The sequence below is a fragment of the Crassostrea angulata genome, chromosome 5 (assembly GCF_025612915.1).
Source record: "Crassostrea angulata isolate pt1a10 chromosome 5, ASM2561291v2, whole genome shotgun sequence".
In the NCBI taxonomy this organism is placed as follows: Eukaryota; Metazoa; Mollusca; class Bivalvia; order Ostreida; family Ostreidae; genus Magallana; species Magallana angulata.
In genome coordinates, this window is record NC_069115.1 from 53025166 (window position 1) to 53036309 (window position 11144).

Genomic DNA, 11144 nt, shown 5'->3' on the forward strand with positions numbered 1-11144 from the left:
TTCCGCTAGGTTTCAGTATGCTGAAACTTTAAGTTAAGATTCCTGATGGTTTCCGCAATGCGGAAACTAAATCTGAATCATGTGAAAAGTTGTGTAAATTATTATGGAAATATCAATCAGTTTCAGAACATTTCCGCTAGGTTTCAGTATGCTGAAACTTTAAGTTAAGATTCCAAATGGTTTACGCATTGCTGAAACTATTACTAAAATTGATTTGAGTTTAATAGTGATATCATTTATTTTCAACAGGTTTAAGTTTAATTCTAGCCTAATGATAATGAATCCGTACATACTAAAATGTATAGTAAGGTTTCAGCGTGACTGAAACTATATGTATACATGTAACTTTCTTCAAATGTGGCAAATAAGGCGATTAAGAACCTTACTAAGTAATTAATTGAATTTGAAAAGAAAAACTGATGTCTGATCTTGTTTAATGCATATGATGAAATCATTAATCTTAGGTACTCGGGCACGTGTATACATATGTATACATTCTTTGTCCAGGTGACCACCTCTGTGATTTTCCTGTATATTCTGTGTGGATTGCAGGGTTTTTTCTGTCAGGAGTGAACAAAAGACTTACATAACATATACACAGTATGAAGCGTGAGTTTATAACTGGAGCCCGGCGGGAATTTTTTTTTCAATTTGTGTGTACCTGAGTTAGTAAAACTGATAAGTAAATTATAATTATTTAGTAAAATAAATTAATATACCTATTTTGTAAGACTCCTTCTTAAATCATTTAGTTATCATTTGAATGCACCTTGAGGTACAGTAACTAATTAAGCAAACAAATTAAGGTAAAGTCGTTGTAAATTTTTACAAATCGTACCAAATATTCGTACAACCTGAAGTTTAGAGCTAATTCATTTCTTTTTTAATACCACGCCAACACATGTACACAGGATTTTTTTTTTAAATTCTACAGTTGATAATAACAAGTAAAACCCACTTGGAGTTTGAGTCTAATATAATAATTGTTTAATTATTTACATGCATTTCAGACTTTACTACATGTATGACTGTAGCATGATTCACTGGCGTCGGAAGCAAATTGAAAGTGGGGGGGGGGGGGCTAGACTAATCCTCAGAATTATTGAGGAAAAACCCTACAAAACCCTAATTCCCAAAATCATGAAAATCCTAATCCGTGGAAGGGGGGGGGGGGGTATACCTATACTATATACTTCCGAAAATAAATTTCCCTACCCAAATTTTTTTTCCCAAAATCATGAAATTCCTAATCCGTGTCGGGGGGGGGGGGGGGGGGGGGGGGGCTAGTATGCCTATTACTCCAACTTCTCAATCTTTCAAGGTAAATTTAGGAACAATTACATTTCCGGCGAGAAAAAGTGGGGGGGGGGGCTATATGCCTATTGGTTAAGTCTAACTTTGCACTAAGCCCCCCCCCCCCCCCCCCCTAACCTCCCCCCCCCCCCGGTTCGACGCCTATGTGATTCGTGCATTTCTATACTTTGTATTTACTTTCTGTACTGTAAACACAGATATTGATACAATCATGTTTATGAAACATGCACATGTTTCTGTTATAAGATATAATAAGCATTATTTATAATTTTACTGAAGTTATACGTTATATTACAAAATCAGTTTAAAATCCAGCACTAGCCATGTGGTGCACGTGATTTTAATCCCATTTTAAAAATTTGATTATACATTCGTTTACATTTGATGTAGAAAGTATACCAAATAATTAAAATTATATTTTGTTTATATATCAGTCCGACGTGTACGTCTTACTTCCCGGTTTGTTTAACGCGTTTGTATTTTAATTTCATAAGTATTCTTAACGTTCTGTTCATCGCATGACCAATCAGTGCAATTGTGTAACTGTAAAATAATTGCCATCAATTCATCGTAGTTGTAAATTCACCGTACGGGTGAACGCTGTTAACCGGACCCCGGCCGTTAATTGATCGGCATCTAATTATATTTGTGATTTATGTGTGTTCATGCAGAACCTGCTCTGTGATGAACATAATATTTTCACACCTCTATATTTTGAATAAGAATATGACCGTGCTTAGAATCGCGGTGAAAATTGGACAAATCAAGACTAACTTGTCAGTAAACTATATATGGCTCTATCATATTTAGTTTGGCAAAATCATCAGTACATGTAAATAAAATATAGTTAAAGACAAAATCTGATACATATGTCTCATTAAAACTTGTTTAATTTCATTAGACATTTGTAAACATACGGTCGGCCATTTTTTTTGGTTAATCACGTGTTACAAATACAATTGTAACAAACACACGCCAATACTTTGTCGTATTTAACCAGGAAATACTGACTCCGACAATTCTTATTTAAAATAAATATACATGTAAAAAGTATACTATTCGGTAAAAAATTATAATTTTGATTAAACATTATTCATTTTAAACTATCCCAAGATGCACTTTTCCAAGATTTAGCGGGTTCTGATTGGTCAGTATTGGCGCACTTTATGATTCCGAGCGAAGGTTAAAATGGACAAGAAGGTGCTGTTGTAAAATGGAGAATTGAGAAGCATTAATAGCCTCTACAACAAGGAGATAATGCAGGAACGAAGAACTCATGTCAAGGTAACTTAATTCACAATATAGATACTCCCAATAACATTTTCAAGGCTCTAATTTATCTCTCATTTGTAAACGAGATCTCGCGCCATCAAATCAAGATGGCGTCATTTTTTCAAACTTGGTTCGGCGTTTTAATTTTTATTACCGTATCTCTTTTATTAAATATATACGTTTTGACCAAGTTAACCATTAACCAACTTTATATGCATGATAATCAAGATTATCCAGGGTATACACATATATAATTATATAAACGTCCCTAATATATGAATGCTTGGTTGGTAAACAAGACGAACAATGAATCTTTCGCACATTATACAATTTACAAACTCTAAATGTAGCGAAAAAAAATTATTTATTAAATCCGGAATATGAAATCTTTCACGTTTTTCTTTTTCAGCATTGACAGCATACAAAGTCAATGTTTCCGGTGATTAGTTGCATCCTCTGTTCTCTGTTCGGTGATTCGGATGAATGTTTTGACCAGCTGGACGATATGAACGCAAGGTATTGCTTTGGAATCGATTATTTTCACCAATAACTTATACATGTGTTGGATGTTTATAATTTACTGTAGTAATTTTTGGGAAATCCAGGTCTAAGTTCTTGAAAATTGATTGGGGGGGGGGGGGGGGGGGGGGTGAAACACACTTATTGTTGATAAGTTTTTCCATTGTTCAACAAACAATAATTGAATCAAAATGAAAATAACATAGCTTCAAACATAAAATGAAACATTTTAGACCAGATACTACTGTAGTCATTATATGACATAGTTTAAACAGCAACTGGCAACTGCATATAGTAGCTTCTGTATTCAGAATTTTATTCAGAATGCTTATATTACATGTTAGGCTGAATGACTTATGTTTATTGTTTAAAAATCTAAATGAAACTTTATTATTCATGTTTAAGATAAATAGAACAGACATAAAGTACAGCCCAGTGAAAGGAACAAGTTCATCGCAAGAAGAAGAATTTGAATGCTACCACTGTCCAGAACTACTAAGTCTGCTGTAGCCATGATGTGATCATGAGTGCTTCACCGGTCTGGACAATGCTCGAAAGTCCCCCAAAAAGGCCTATTTCCATAAACTACGACTCGGGTTACATCAACAACAGCCAAGGACACTCCTTATTGATTCGAATGGACACATCTCTATGACCCGACTAAACCTCTGCAGAACAAGACTTTTAACTGTAAAGTATTCTCATTTCAAAAAACCTATAAACTATAAAAGTACTTTTTTTATATGATCAAATACCAGTATATTACAATGTCTGTCTGTAAGCTAGAATCTTAGAAAATCACATGGTTTTGACTTATTAAATGATTGATTAGACCTTGCAGATATTAACTTTCATTTTCTTAAATAATTTGTTATATTTTGCAAATATTGCATAAAATATTAGACTCCATGTAACATATATCCTCACACCTCCAAGTTGATAAGTGTTAACTACTTTTTTTTCCATTTTCTTTGTTTAAACATTTATTGATAACTTATTTGCAGCAATATATGAAAAATTAAGAAACCAATCTTAAATGTAAAAACACTGCATTAGGAGATGAATGCATGGGTCATAGAAATGATAAATTACACCAAACAATATTCAATTATGTCGTATATGAAAATATATAAAGACAACATATACCCCATGTAATACAATTTTTATATAACAAAATTACTTGGATGGAGAGTTGTTTCCATGTGGGTTTTATTTTAATCTGTGTTATGTAACTAATATATAATTGGAATTAGCTTTTATATTATAAGTAAAATGCTGGTATTGATGAGAATTGTAAGGTGAATGATCTGTGTGATACTTTGTATTTTATACATTCATGCTACAAAAAGCAAGTACATGTACATATAGTAATACTTGTCATATATAAACAATGTATATTTTACTTCATGTCTTGGATTTAAAAATATTAATGTAGGTAAAGTAGTGAAATGTAGGAAGGTAAACCGTGTGTAAAGAAGAATATTCATCAGGAATGAAGTGTGTTGCAATCAGCATAATTAATTAAATGTGTACATCATATTTTTGCACATGATTTGACAGACTGCTCCATTGTAAGCTTTTTATTGGCCAACAAGCTTTTCATATCTCCCTCTGGGTCATCTATTAAATACTGACAGGCTTATGATATTAAAATCTGATCAGTTGGTACATCATGGGTGGAAATGAAAAGTTCACTTTGGACTTAATGGACTATCAAAAAAATGATATCAAATCCTGTTCTATTGTAAAACATTAGATTATATTACTAACAAAGAAAAGGTTTATTCCAACTTGTAAGTGGGTCGCTTTGACCTCATTTTGGAATTTATTGACATATTCAAATAAAATCTGGGTCATACCTCAATAGTCAACTACTATCTTGTAGTGTATTTTTTTTTTAAAGATGGATACTTCAGACTTTTCAAAAATATTTTATGGTGTACATATTCATTGTAATTCAAAACAAATTGAGACAAGTGTATCATGTTCATGTAACAGTTAAGTTTTCTTTGTTTATTCACGTACGTGCAGTTATTTTGTAAATTGCATTCATATTTTTAAAAAAGTAAGATCTTTGTTGCATTTTTAAAGGGAGATCTTTTTTTTAATCGAGATGAAAAAAATACAAATGTAAAGATTTCTATGGGAGTTTTTTTTTCATGTGCAATTTTATCATTTTTTAAATAAAAGTCCCTAATAAGGGAATTGCCATATGGATGTTTCTCCATTATTGTATCTTGGCTGTATTTTATTTATTATTGGAAACAATTTCAGATTTTTGAACAAAATAAATTTGGAACTGTTTGAAATTGTTTTGTTTTTACATAAAGTAGAAACCTTGCTCAGCTTTTGTGAAAGCAAAAATATAAAAAGTTTCAGTAAGTTTCAGTTGCGGAAACCCTTTGTAAACAATATGTTTCCCAATTGTATATGGAGGTTGAAACTATGCAGAAACTTCAAGTTTCAGTAAGTTTCCGTCGCGGAAACCATTTGTAAACAATATGTATCCCAAACGTATATGGAGATTGAAACTATGCAGAAACTTCAAGTTTCAGTAAGTTTCTGTTGCGGAAACCATTTGGATTCATGGACAGCCTAAGTTTCAGCACTGCGGAAACTTAATGAAACTTGAAGTTTCCGTGCTGAAACCTGTCGGAAACTTAAAGTAACCTTAAGTTTCCGCAGAGTTTCCAAAGGGTTTCCGCAGCGCTGAAACCAGATATTTCATCCAGTGTTTTGTATTTACACATTTATTTCTAGAACACATTTTATCCACCAATTAATAAAGATAAAGTTTAAAATCAATAAACCGCTAGATTTTATATTTGACTACTATAGTACCTAGATTCTTTGAAATAGACTATAAACATGAAGCACGATTTTTACTGCGAAACTGAAAGGGTCAAATAAAACCACGTGGTCTAAAATTTAAATGACAATAACATTCGCAGGGGTGAATAGGCCTTGTTTTGTTGTACTGGAATCGTCCAATCCTATGGGCACGCTCGATATTATCTTTAATGCCAACAATGTTTAGTTCTGCTTCACGGAACTCGTTGATCAGGTTTACACAGTTCTCCTTTCCACTGCCGCGGTATTCTGCGAGTCCGAAAAAAGCAAATTATCCCTCATACTTCTTGCCTGCAGATCTGTAATTTGGCCTTGTAATTGTTTATTCGCTAACTTTAGTTCTCTAATTTCCTTAACTGTTTCCTCAACGTCTCCTTTTAGACTAGTCTGAGATTTCTTGATTTCCCCCATCGAGTTCCCCAAGTTACCAGTAAACTTCTCTAGATTGCCATCTCTACATGTAGTCTGTATATTTTCAATGCAATCGCACAATGCAGTCAAATCAGAGCTTACTTTGTCAATTTTCGACATTTTGGTGTCAAGTTCTCCGATTCGAATCATTAGATGATCCACCCATGATGGTTGCGCAGTGTTCGAATGTGCGTGCGGTGGTGTATTTTTGAAAGTGCCGACTTACCCGCCATTGGCCCCCTCCCTGTTTTGGCTGACTTACTGTACGGTTTTGGTGTCGAACCATCCGAAGATAACCGTCTTTTGCTATCCTTATTATCCTCCGACATTATGGGACATGCACAAAGAGTTTTGTATCACACAAACACAGACATATCACCGTAAAATAAGAAATAAATCTCCTCTCAAAAACTCTGACCGTCCATTCCTACCGCATGTGCATTCCCAGGTACAGGTAAAGTCTACCTGTGTCCCAAAGTATATAGAGGTAAAGTCTACCTGTGTCCCCTTAAAGGGCCCCATAATTGCCTTGACCAATTATTATTTTTAATTGAGGAGTAGGCATTCGGAGAATACACCGAAATATCTATTTCAGCTGTCTGCTCCTCTTAGTTGTCTTCCTATTATGATCCTTTATACCAAAATCTTACATAGGTAGTGTTTCTATAGTCTGTCCTTTTTTAATTAAGGTCTTCCGTTTCCAACGGAAGACCTTATTGTTTTCGTACTGTTTCTTATTATTATTATTATTATTTTTTTCCACAAAATTTGTGCACGCGATATCTCGAAAACTATTCGGCTGATTTCGACCATTTTTTCACAGATGATTGCCAGTGGTCATAATTCTAGAAGTTTTTTGAAATTTTGAAATCGTCACTTCCGGTTCCGATTTACGGCCGATTTTGTAAGTTTTTACGACCCATTTTGTGCAGACATAAACTCAGAGACTATAAGAGATATAAATATGAAATTTTCAGGATAGGTAGACCATAGTTTGAAAATGTGCAGAACGTATTTTTTTTGCGCCAGTGGCGCCATTCCTTTGAGCTCGCCTAGGCTCGAAAATTGGATACGAATTTTGCATCAAAAACTTCATACATTTTGATCTGTATCTTTTTATCAGTTAATATTTTGATAAGACATATATAACAAAAGTGGTAGATAATCAAAAGTTCTTTCCAACAAATTTAGGAAAAAGGGGCTGGCCCCTTTATTTAGGGGCCAAAACACTTATAAACTCTAATACAAATAACTTAAAAACGATAAAGATTTTGTAATGCATTATAGAAGCAAAGTTGTTGATCGTACCAATATCTATTAGAAAAAATCATTGCCACGCCCATTTATTACGTAATTAGGGATTTTTAGGGGCCAGAGTATTTAAACTTTGACGCAATATAACTAGAAAAGTAAAATTATTTTGTTAGACATCGTAGAAGAGAAAATGTTTGAATTTATGATTTAAATCGATTCCACTTATCACAACACGAATTTCCGTCCCCATTAGGGATCTAGAGGGCTGGCCCCTTAAATATTCAAACATTTGTATCTCAAAAATGATAAACAATTTTTAATAGATGTAAGAACAAAAAATGTTAGAATTTGTAAGACCTTTCGATTGAATTCAAGAAAAAGGGGCTGGCCCCTTAAATTAGGGGCCAAGACACTCGTTAACTCTATTACAGATAACTTAAAAATGATAAAGATTTCGTAATGCATTATAGAAGCAAAGTTGTTGATCGTAACAATATCTATCAGGAAAAATCATTGCCACGCCCATTTATTACGTAATTAGGGATTTTTAGGGGCCAAAGTACTTAAACTTTGAGACAATATATCTAGAGAAGGAGACATATTTTGTTAAGCTTTGTAAAAGAGAAAATGCTTGCGTTGATAATTCTAATCGATTCCATCAATCAAAACACCAATATCTGTCCCCATTAAGGATCAAGAGGGCTGGCCCCTTAAATATTCAATCATTTGTATCTCAAATATGATCAACAATTTTAGATACGTGTAATAACAAAAAATGTTAGAATTTGTGAGACCTTTCGACCGAATTCAAGAAAAAGGGGATGGACCCTTAAATTAGGGGCCAAGCCACTCGTAAAGTCTTTTTCATATACCTTAAAAACCATAAAGATTTTATTATGCATTACAGAAACAAAGTTGTTGATCATAACTATATCAGTTTGTAAAACGCATTGCCACACCCATTGATGACGTAATTATTGATTTTAGGAGACTAAACTCTTAAATCTTTAATATGCAAAATGTGAAAAAGCAAAACACTTTGTTATGCATTTTAAAGGATATTGACAATCGTATACATTATCTGAAAGGGATTGTTTGAGGTGGAATTCAGAAATTTTATTGATATTTTAATCGTATCGTTTAAAAATTGAACGGAAGACCTACTCGTTACTCGTAACGAGATCGTATCTAGTTATTTATATTATTTCCCTGTATGAAAATGTACCTGTTTTTATGTACCTCTGAGAATTTGTATTTGTGTGTATTATATATATATGTTCCTCTTCTACCAAATTATTTGGTTTGAGCGAATAAACTGAACTTGAACTTGAACTTGAGCAATTTGTTCAATTATAGAATTGATACATAATATCATAATAACATACCTTTGTTTTGATAAGTACTGTCAGGGTTCGGATGAGTCGAAACGGAAAGACGTATTGGGAACTAACAGGAAAAATTGTATTTTCCTCAAGGATGCGCTTCGTTGAATTGCTTCCAGTGTTTCTTGAAATATTATTGTGCGTGCTTTCTATCAAAATTAGAAATGATATTTCCGAAAAAATTTAAGTTATCGGGACACTTTCCCTGATAGTATTTTTCAAGTTTAAATATAGCGCAATTAACGACTCCTGAGGGAGGAAGAAAATTTTGATCTGACACTTGTACTAGATACTTTTGTTTGTTACTGTTGATTAAATGACATCTAAATTTTAAAAAAAAATTAGTTTTTGACAGATTCGGAAGCTTAACATTTCGTTTCGTATTCTACAGTTTTTGTTTTGAGTTCCTTTTGTATTTTTCTCAACACATTATTTTCTGATTCAACAAGAGCTTTTTCCTCCTGATGTTTGTTTATATCTCCACACTGTTTGTTTGGAGACACACTTCTCCAGTCTGCACTGTCTTGAGTTATGGTCTAACTTAAATGACAATCATAGCATTGTCTCCCAAATCCGGGAGTAATATTCCCACAAAATTTGTCTTTTAAATTTTGTAAATGGTCCAGAGCACTTTCGTTTTGAACTCCAAACTCCAAAATTTCTTGCTTTAGATTACTCATCGAATGTTCGATGGGCGTTTGATAAGTGTAGTTTTGGAAAATATCTGGAGTCTTTTCCTGCACATGTATCTGAGTTTCAGGCATACTTTGAGGAGTTTTGTGCATGACTGGCTCAGAACCCTTATCAATGACTTTAATATTTATATTTGAATCCGTTGACGGTGCGAATTTCAAAAATCTATTGTAATGTTTTCCTGTTAGGTCCACGTAATCTACTTCTTCATCGCGGTATGCTAATATCGACGAAGACACAAGACCTATAGCTTTTATTTCTGAATAAATGGCACTTTTTATTCCAATATACGAAGTAAGTTCAGAAAATTCCGCCGACACCGGAGACATGCGTTTCACTCCATTATTCTGTCATACAGCTTTTTCCTCACTAAAAGTTATTGTTAAACATTCTTTTGAAAAGCAAAGGTTTCGTAATATACAACCTAGTTTACCTTGCTAAATCCGAGCACAGCAAGCATGCCAAGGTTTATCCATCCGTAAAAAATAAACAGGTATGTAAACGTATATCGTAGTAAGTTATTAATTATAATAACTCTATTAATGATAACAACAATTATGTAGACTATAATATGTAGAAATTTGAATTAAGTGGGCCGGATGAGTTTTGAAAAGCAGGAGCGTTCGAGTAATTGGTTCCCCCTTTCAATACATTGAATACCCCCTCCCCTCAAATCATGAAAACATACTTAGAGATACACACTTTCCAATATTATTTAATTGCATCTACTAGCTAGAGTGATATCAAATGATTAAGTTATATTATACATTTATATTCACAACTTTTTCATACTGAGAATCCTAAAAGCAGTACAATGTTGAATGCCTTTTCCGCAGCTTGCTCTTATGGCAAGAATTCCAGAAGAAAAAATCTTGACTACCCAATGAGTGATTGTGCCATTTATTGATCAAATAAATGACAAATTTATAAATAAAGCACATTTAATGTCGAATAACAATTATCATATTATATTAGCTAATGTAATAACTGGGATAAGGTCTTATGATAAATTAAAGATTAAAGCCTAGAAATACATAGAGTGCAAGAAGCATAACTCTGTATCTCATAATTAATCTGTTACTGCCAATTTTTAACCAGCCATTGTCAATAATATTTAGCACAAAATTATAAGTCATACACGATAGACATGGCAGGTAATATTGGATCAATAATTATATTTATCATACTTCCTGACTCCCCAAAACGACCTGGAAGGCTAAAAAGATAAACCTGTTGCCATTCACGGTAAGATCATAAATTCAGATCAAGCACATATGCAAGATCATAACATTCTTCAGGCAACCATTTTAAATGAATAAACAGACTTCCTGGCTCCCAACACAGAGACAAGAATTCAGGAAGTTTAAATAAATAAACTTGCTGCCGCACAAAATATGATCATAACTCAAGATAAAGCACAGATGCAAGATCATCAACATTCTTTAGGCA

General features: G+C 33.3%; 1 long non-coding RNA gene across 1 annotated transcript; it reads left to right on the forward strand.

Moving 5' to 3' along the window:
- Positions 1-1987: 1987 nt before the first annotated feature.
- Positions 1988-5832, forward strand: LOC128182981 (uncharacterized). Its single transcript, XR_008243508.1, has 3 exons — positions 1988-2598; positions 2996-3102; positions 3511-5832. It is a non-coding gene; the product is annotated as an uncharacterized LOC128182981 (long non-coding RNA).
- The last annotated feature ends 5312 nt before the right edge of the window (positions 5833-11144 follow it).